We start from the raw sequence: 9,735 nt of genomic DNA on the forward strand, positions 1-9,735 counted from the left end.
AAATAAATAAACATTAAATAATTTTAACTGTCCCCTCTTCCTAAAACCTCCCCCTCGTTTCTATTTGTTGAAACTTCCTCCACTGTTAAGAGCTAAGCTCATGTCCTACCTCCTTGGTGAAGTATTCCCTGATGAGAGCAGCCAGCCTATCTCACTACCGCTAAACTCCTATAAAATTTAGTATCTGCCTCATTCACACAGCCCTTGACACATCACCATATATTCTAGTCACTTATGTGAATCGTCGTCCTCCTCCTATTAGGATGAGAACCTCATTTTATGTATATTTATCCCCCTCATGGGCTTAAACCACATATTGGTTTAGTAAAAATTGAATGGATAGATATCAAGTGAGTAAACAAGGTTCTTGGAGCAGATAATTCACTTGACCGGATGTCACGTGGAGGTTTCTGGAGTGACATGGGGGGAGTCAGAGCCGATGAAAATTACTGAAATTAAGAATTTTACTTCAAGCTATTCCATATGCTCGTTTGACAGGGCACTCAGGAGCGTGATACAGGAACGACTGGCACGCTTAAGGATGCCCCTTAAAGCTATTGGTAAAATGGCCACTGTCCCTAACCGATTGGTTTTGTTTTGACCAAGTAGAAAACATGCAGAGTAGAAGGGCTAAACTATTAAATATTCTTGGGGTCACGGAGGGGAAACTCTCAAGTGTATGTCACCACCGAAATACCTGTTGTAGGTTAGCGGTGTCAGAAAAAGATGTCACCACTTTACAGGAAAGAGAAGAGGAAGGAAAAATATGTCATTTTGTGGAAAGAGAAAAGGAAGCATTTCACGTCTTCCCTGCTGGTGGTTCAACTTCAGCCGACAGGCTCTGTACCGCGGAGGATTTCGGGACCACCCTCCTCGGCAACACTGGAGAAGCATAAAAATGAAGTCTGTAGAAGAGATGCATCTGGAGAGAGACAGTAATTACTGGCCAGGACTGATTAAAATTCTCGCTAGGACCTCAGAGAAGCGCTGAGCGTGGCTAAGCAAAGAAAGGAAAGCGTAACTGCTGCTTCCCAGAGCACGTGTGGAGTGAGGAACAAAGACAGGAAAATATATCACTGGCTCCTAGCCACAAGCTAAGAAAGTGAACGAAGGAAAAGCCAGATTGTATCGATCTGTCGCTCCTATCTATGATATGATATTCAACGCCCTAATCAGTGTGTAGGACAACGCTTTCGCTCCCTGTAAGCAGATTGTTAATATTCCCTAGGTCTTTCTCATGCTGCTGCATTTCATCTCCCTCAATAACAGCAATCACAGGGGCAAAGTTTGTTTGTGTGAAACACTTGTCTCACTCATACACCTGGCAAAAAAAAAAAAAAAAAAAAAAAAAAAAAAAATCCCGTACGTGTTACACACTGACACACTGATGTTTCCTTCCCTCTTCACTCCAGAAAACAAACTTAAGGTTTTACTCCCTGAACCAGGGATGACAAGGTAGTTTTTGTTTTTGGTTGTTTTTTTTTTTTCTTTCTTTCTTTCTTTCTTTCTTTTTTTTTTTTTTTTTTTTTTTGCCAGGTTGTTGACTCCCACCTTTCCCTGACCTAGAGAGTTGGTTTACTAGCTGGTTTCTCAAGTAGATTTTTAAAAAAATAAATGCTTTTGAAGTATTCTGTCCAAGATGTAGGGCTCACGTGAGCAAAGGTCTTCAAGGCAATTAACTTTGATCTGTTTTCCAATAACTGCTAGCTGATGATGTTACTAAACTTATGCCTTTGAACTTTTGCTAAGGATACAAATTCCGTTCAGGAGTAAATGGGGTGGGCCTGGGTGGCTCAGCCAGTTGAGCATCCAACTTGATTTTGGCTTCGGTCATAATCCGAGAGCCCCACATTGGGCTTTGAGCTGAGTGTGACACCTGTTTAAGGTCCTCTCTCTCTCTCTTCCTCCCTCTGCCCCTCTCCCCCGCTCACGTACTCTCTCTCTCTCTCTCTCTCTCACAAATGTAATAATCAGTTATACCATTATAGATTTGTCACTGTCCACTGTATCCCTTGCTTGCTGTTTGCTATCCTTTGCTTAATGGTTTTGCTTCTGGAACATGGTTCACTCTCCCAAACAAATGGAAAGCCAAACCATCTAAATCAATGAACTCCCTAGGAAAAACAGCGTACTTGAAAATGCTGGCAGTGTTTAGGGACACGCTAGTCTGTAATATGGCTTTTGTCATTTGCAAGTGAACCACCATGGCTTAGTGTAAATTTCCCTTTTTCTCCACTTTTTAAATGTGATTTCCCTGAAGGCAGGAATCATGTCATGAAAACTATGGACTAAATGGTATCTTTTTTTTTTTTTTTTTCAATATATCAAGTTTATTGTCAAATTGGTTTCCATCCAACACCCAGTGCTCATCCCAAAAAGTGCCTTCCTCAATACCCATCACCCACCCTCCCCTCCCTCCCACCCCCCCATCAACCCTCAGTTTGTTCTCAGTTGGACTAAATGGGATCTTGAAGATCATCTAGCCCTGCTTACCAAACCCTGAGGCCCTCTTTGTCATTCCCCAGGTAAGCAGTAGTTAATTATTTACTTAATTCCGTGGGTGCTTGAAGGATTTAGGTACAGAGAGGAATGCAGTTGTGTGTTATTTTGCTTTTAACTACTGGTAGTTTGTTAGTAATAGTTTTGTAATTGTCTGTCTTTTTCTTTTCCTTATTCCTCCACTTTTTTACAAAAACGCTATCAAGGTTTGCAAAGAAACACAAAATTGGCATGCAAACAAGGTTTGAGAAAAAGCAGGGCAGGCTGAGAGGAAACCAGCGGTCTCCCCAGAAGAAAGTGTACTTGGAAAAGTGTAATTTTTCTATTTACATTCCTTTTTTTTTTTTTTTTTTACAGCTGTTTTTTGAAAACGCCAAGAATAAACAAGATCCAATGGGCTTTGTAAAGGGAAGGAAAAGAAAAGAAGCGCTGCACCCAAATGCCAACATCACAGATTGAATAGAATTGTCCCAGGTTTTATGACTGTTTCATCCCTAGCTTGAAAAATACTGTATATTTTTTGTCACCAAGGCTAATTTCATATACTTTGTACGTTTCTCCTGTATTCCTGGTAGATGAGAAGCCTTCATAAAGTTTGAGATGGGGGGACCTTAGAAATAACTCAATACAATGCCTTCATTTTACTGATGGGGACAGTCTGAACCAAAGAGGTGAAGCCACTTGCCTGGAGAGACATGGAACGCTGGAGTAGCTGCGGAGTAAGGCCTGGGACTTCCACTTCCCACACCAATGCTCCTTCTGCCAAACCACACCACCTTTTACTAGAAGATCATCATTAGAACCTACTTTGCCTTTTTCTTTTCTTCCCGCATAACTCCAGGCTACTAGACTTTCAATCATTTTTATGATCTTTCAACTAATCAGTAAGATTTTGGCATGGCGTAAGATCACAGGTAACTTTTCAATAAAATATAAAACCATCAGTTCATTTGCCCATAATGGCATCTATTGTTCTAGCTCTCTAGCTTTACTAGTTTTCTGTTCCTCTTAATAAAAATAGTCCTTTGCTGCTATTTTCTGTTTGAAAACCAAACTCTCATACATATTTCTGGTTTTTGCTCTTTTCCTACTCCTTTTCATGTGCTACAGATCAGACTGCTAAAATTTCTGAAGCCTGACACAAGAATCGCTTAGTGCTCAATCCCGCTGCCTTACTGCCTGTCATCCGTCCATCAATTCAAAAATGAATATGTAGGAATGTATTTCACAGTCTTGGCAGGACAAATTTTTTAAAGACTCTGACTGATTTACAACATTTAACCAAATTGCTAGAAATATACCCTGACAAAAAATAACCCTCAATACTAAAACATAATTATAGGAAAGAAACAATAAATTCTTTCTTCAGGTACCTGAAAAAAAAGTCTGAGTTATAACAACACCGAATGAATTACTGTTTTTTGTTTTGTTTTGTTTGCCTGTTCTTCTAAATTAAATAAACTAAAAAACTTTTTTATGCTTGGCTATTTGAGGTGGGGTAGGAAAGGAGATATAATATAAATTCAATCATGGTAACTGGCATTTCAATGGAAAACAAGATTAACATATTAAAACAATAAAAACCCATTGTACTAACTACTACAGTGGGTTAGCATGCCCTTCTTCCATGAGAAAAAGATACTATGCATATGAAAGGGGTCTCACATCCTAATAAATATTCTCTCTGCTAAGCCCTTGGTGTTTCAGGTGGAAAACTGGGAAATGCAAACTCAATTTAATACACAAATAATAAAGTTTAAAAAACACACATGCACACTGCCACAGGGTTTTTGTTCAATATGAGTCTACGTAAGAATAAGAACTTGGGGGTAGTCATTCCAAAAATGTTCCAAGTGTGCTGCTTAGAAAATTATGCCTTCTTACCTCTGGAAGAATAAAATGGAAAGAAAGAAAAAGAAGGCAGAACATAAGGAGAAAAAGGAGGAAAATAGGAAACAAAGAAGAATAAGAAGGAAAGCAGCAGGAGGAGGAAAAAGTCAGACTCTTCCTGAGTTAGGGGAAGACTCTCACAGAGAGAGGAAGATAGTTCTGTTTGCACCCAGATCTTGTTCAACTTTATAATTCTTGTCTTTCTAATCACCATTCTGTCTTTTCTAATCACCATTCTGTCCACACTAAAGGTTCATCTAGAATCACAAAATTTAAAAGATATGATTAGAGTAAAAAAGTCCTTGGGACAATCCCCTTCCTCTGCTACATTTGACACACAAGGAAACTTAGGTAGAGACAGTGTATTAGATTTGCCCAAGAACACAAAACATTATTCTAAATAAACTAGAAGAGATAAATTCATTCCAAAACAAATTTACTCAGGGTAAGGGGTGGTAAGAGTGGTCTTTTATATCAGTTTAATAGTAAGTTACACCTGCGTATGAAAACACTCAAATTGGAGGATTAAAATGTCCTTTGTGAAAAACCGGTCACAGGAGTATCTTTTCCTGGTCCCTGAGTTTCTTAACTAGAAGAGCCTGAGTTGAACTGGTTGGCGAAAAGCAAACTTTGGCCCACTCAGTTTACTTCATATAAAAAAACTTAAATATGGAGACTAGTGATCGAAGCAAAGAAAGTCCCAAGTTTAGCATGTCATAAGTTATGGATATTTGGAAGAAGATGCAGAGAAGAAATCAGGAAGAAGCTAAGAGTTGAATGACACGGTTTGGATAAAACACAAAGGCTGACCTGATAATTAGTCTGTTGATTAACTACAAGAGGACAAGACTTGATGTCCAGACAAGAGCAACCCAGTTATTACTACTCTTCAAATGACTACTTGAGGTGACATTTTCCAGAAAAGAAAGACCATTCAACATTAGCATGTACTGTCAAGGAATTTGTGGAGTGTCTTTTTTTGGAGTTTTACAAAGTTAGGCAAGACTTCTAGGGAAGAGAGTTGGATGAAATCCAGTGGTTACATATGAGAACTGAGCATCCTTAAGTACCCATCTAGCCCTAACAAGTCAAGCAAAGGATCAAGAATGTAAAATAAGGTGGTGGTGGTGGGGGGTGCCTGGGTGGCTCAATTGTTAAGTGTCCAACTTTGGCTCAGGTCATAATCACGTGGTTCGTGGGTTCGAGCCCTGCGTTGGGTTCTATGCTGATGGCTTAGAGCCTGGAGCCTGCTTTGTATCTCCCTTTCTCTCTGCCCCTCTACCACTCGTGCTCTGTCTCTCTCTGTTTCTCAGAAATAAATAAAATTGTTAATTTTTTTTTGGAAAAAGAATGTAAAATGAGGAAAAATATTGTATTCTCTTTTAAAAGTAAAAAACAGGTAAAAAAAGGAAATGACCTTAGTCTATCTCCTAGCATTTGCAGAAGAAACACATTGTTTGCATCTACAAGGACTGAAATACACTGTTAAAAATTATCAGTTTGTGGGGTGACGGTTCCTGCCAGAGTAACCTAATTGTCTTTGACTCACTTTTAATCTGGGTGGATGTGGTGAGAATGGCTGATGTTGCTTAACAGCATTTAGTGTTGGTGTTAAATATAGAAAATTCACAAAAAAGATTCTTATCTACAGAGGAGTGGAAAACATTGTTATACATGATGAAACAGTAAGACAGAGAGGAAGGTGGGAAATGTCCCCCTTCCTGTCACATAGTTCATCTGTGAACAAAGTTCCCTCTGGCTTCAAAAAAAAAAAAAAAAAAAAGACCTGTGCTCAAGAGAAATAGGTAAATGTGTGGTCGGGACTGAAAAAGCAAGTCCAATATGAATAACATTACCCCCAAGAAAGTATACATTACCTGAAGGTAATGATGGAAAATGATGCACTATTCAAAACTGAAAACAGGATAACTAATTATTACAAGGTACAAAGAGAGTCAATTCTGAAAGTGATACCTTTTAATATGAGAGAAGGAAGATTTGCAACAACAAATCACAAAAACAGCTTTTCTTTAAAATAACAGTTTTATGACTTTACTGTACAATTTTCTGTGACCCTAACCCTCAGTCTAGCTTACACATTAGTTGGATCTTATTAATCTAGTTGAAGATGGAAATACACACTGGTGGTCTCACTTCTCATAAGCATACCACACAATAGAGCAATAGAGTCACCTCTAAAAAGATGAGGAAAATAAAGGCATATATATATATATATATATATATATATATATACACACACACACACACACACACACACATATATATATATACACACACACACATATATATATACATATATATATGTATATATATATATACATATATATATGTATATATATGTATATATATATATATGTCTCCTCTGTATTAGGAGTTTGTTGTTAGACTTGACGAATTCTAACACGCTAACACTTAAGTGCAGTCACTGTGCATCCAGTGTTTGAGAAAACTGTCCTATTGTCTTTCAACAATTATATCTCTTAAGCATCCTTTATTAAATCATATTTAAAATGTCTGACTTGGAATATATAATCAAAGTAATACGAAAACAAACCAATCATACACATTTCACCACACTCACTTTATACGCTTTATATAGAGAAAAACTCGAGTTGATGGTCTGGATTAAATTTAACTTTTCCCCCAGAATCTGTGAAAATTCAATTCAAAACAACAACCTTTAGCAAAATCCCACTATATATCTGGCTCTAAGCTAAGGAAAAGCAATGCTGAATTTTGTAAAACATTGTCTCTGCCCAGAATGAGCCTACAGTCTAGTAAGAGATCAACATACCCACTTCCATAGAATAAAAGACAGAAAATGGTACAAAGGATTTCAAGAAGACAGAACTGAGAGACTGATTTCTTCTTGGGATGGGGCAGGAGTTCTCTTTAAAGGAGGAAGATAAATTTAGAGATACTAGTATAATTTCAATAGTTAGATACAGTGGTTATGGAAGACTCAACATTTCACATACGGATGAGGGTCCAAAGGGAGTCATCAAGAGGAGAAAACAGAGAGAGAACTGATCAGAGACTGGTAACAAGGCTGGTGTTTCAGGAGTGTGGGCTGCTTAGTAAGAGACAGCTACCAAGCACCTTACAGGGACTGAATGGGTAAGGGCTCTTATCTACTATGCTAAATACTTTGGACTTGATTCAATAATCAAAGGGGAATCACTCATTTTTTTGAGCAGAGGTATAAGTCAACTAAGTGGAAATTTTAGGGAAATTGACTTGATCGTAAGATAATTGGAGGGAAAAGAGCTAAAGGCCAGTTAGACTAATGTCATAATCTTAGAAATAGGCAATAAAGGCTTGAACCAGAGTAGTGTCCATTCGGGAAAATGGGAAAGAGGAGAAGCCAGAAGTACAGAAAGAAGTATAGGAATAGGACTTACATAGTGACTCTTACGTACAAGGCACAATGGGAGTGCAAGCTGAACTCTGAGCCATACTGAGGATGATGATACCTTGGGCAGGAATGGCAAGGAACCTAATGATTTTGCTCCACTGTTGGACTCCATTTTCACTGCCACTTCTGTAGCCAAGCTCCTACAAACAGTGCTCAACCTCTGAGGTCCAAAAATCAAACTGCATTGGAAAATCTAATCCTCTCCTTATCCCATGCTACAGAATTCATTTGCAATGGCAGGTCAACAATTGTTGAGATTGTGTAGTTTTCTAAAAACAGTAATTCTGAAAGCCGCACTAAATGGGTATCTTGAACTCAGCTAGATAATCAGAGTCTGACCATCCCTTCAGACTAATGTCCAATCAGAGAATCTGACCTGAGCATCCAAAGACTGTAATGGAATTTGTTTCAGTTGCTTCCTCTTCCTGTATGAGACAACTCTCACTGGGTACCAAGAAGTCATACTCTACTAGTGAATCTTATCAGTAGAGGAAGAACGTGGCCTTTAATGACCTATTCAAGAGTAATGTTTTATTAAAGTAGTTTAAATGTTAAAAATAATAATGAACTAAAGGGTAAATGAACCCAAACAATACATATGGGTGGAGAAGCCAATGTAGGCAAACATGACAGAAAGCTCCTACGGGTCACTGAGAAATATTTAGCCAAAGATATTGCCCTTGTGTCTCTGTTTGTTTTTTTCTAAATGCACTTAAATATGAACACAAGCTCCTTTAAAATTGTATCTCTGGTTCTAAGCTCTTGTAAGCACATCATCACGGAACCTTAATGATCGTATGGTCTCCCTCTATTGAGGCCAAACTAGGAGGAAGAGTAGAGCCCCTGGAGCTTGAATTTCCCCAGTTAAAACCCCCACAAGGGAGGCAACGAGTATGTGTACTGCAGGTGTACATGTGAATGTGGAAGGAGGTGGGGGAAAGATTATTCCCAGGGGCCAGGCTGGTCTGATTTGGGGTTATCGGTTTGAGTGATGTGACACCAAGAGACGACAAACGTGTCAATGTCCAGTGAGCAGAGGTGATGGAGAGCTGACTGAGGAAACCACGTGTGAGAGGATGAAGGGCAGGACAGAGGAGAAGATACACAAACAGAAGCGACAAAATAAGATGTAATAGGAATGGGTTTTGAAACAAATTCTGTGAACAGGGACTTCCCTCGTGTTTCCACATCTCCCTGTGCATAGCCCATCCCGCTTTGCTTGTTCGGGAGATGTGTTCTTTGATGCCAGACCTCAGCGGGTGTTAGAGACTTAATGTCAGTACAGAAGGCCCACAGAGATACCATTGTGTCAAAGCTTTTCTCTCATAGGCACCTATAATAATTTTTGCCACGAAATCTAAGAGCCAACAGGACGCAGCCTGGACACTTGGCCCTCACCTTTTCTACCCCAGGCTTTCACTTCCATACTCACGTAACCACTGCCAAACCATTACTCGGGCTCTTGAGTCATCCAGGTGAGTTTCACTAGGACGGGGCAGGGCTTTATGCACCGACTATGGTCCCTAGAGGATGCAGTTTTCAGCACACCTGCTCACATGAAACTCAGCACGGCATTCGTCCCAGTTTCTCCTGCACAGTCAAATGGTACTTTTCACACACCTTTTTGGCAAAGAAAACAGCTCAAATGCATCTGCGGTTACCCCAGGGGAATCATTTTATAAGAACCTTTTCTTTTTAAATATAATTTATTGTCAAGTTAGCTAACATACAATGTGTGCTCTTGGTTTCAGGGGTAGATTCCCGTGATTCATTGTATAAGCACCTTTTCTAGCAACCACTAACCATCGTCTCTGGTGAGATTTTATACCTGAATCTTCTTTCTGAGATGATGGGCAGCATCCTCATGAGAATGAGCCACCCCCCTCTTCCCTTGTTAGCCCAGTTCAGAA

This window comes from Panthera leo, chromosome C1 (assembly GCF_018350215.1).
Source record: "Panthera leo isolate Ple1 chromosome C1, P.leo_Ple1_pat1.1, whole genome shotgun sequence".
In the NCBI taxonomy this organism is placed as follows: domain Eukaryota; kingdom Metazoa; phylum Chordata; class Mammalia; order Carnivora; family Felidae; genus Panthera; species Panthera leo.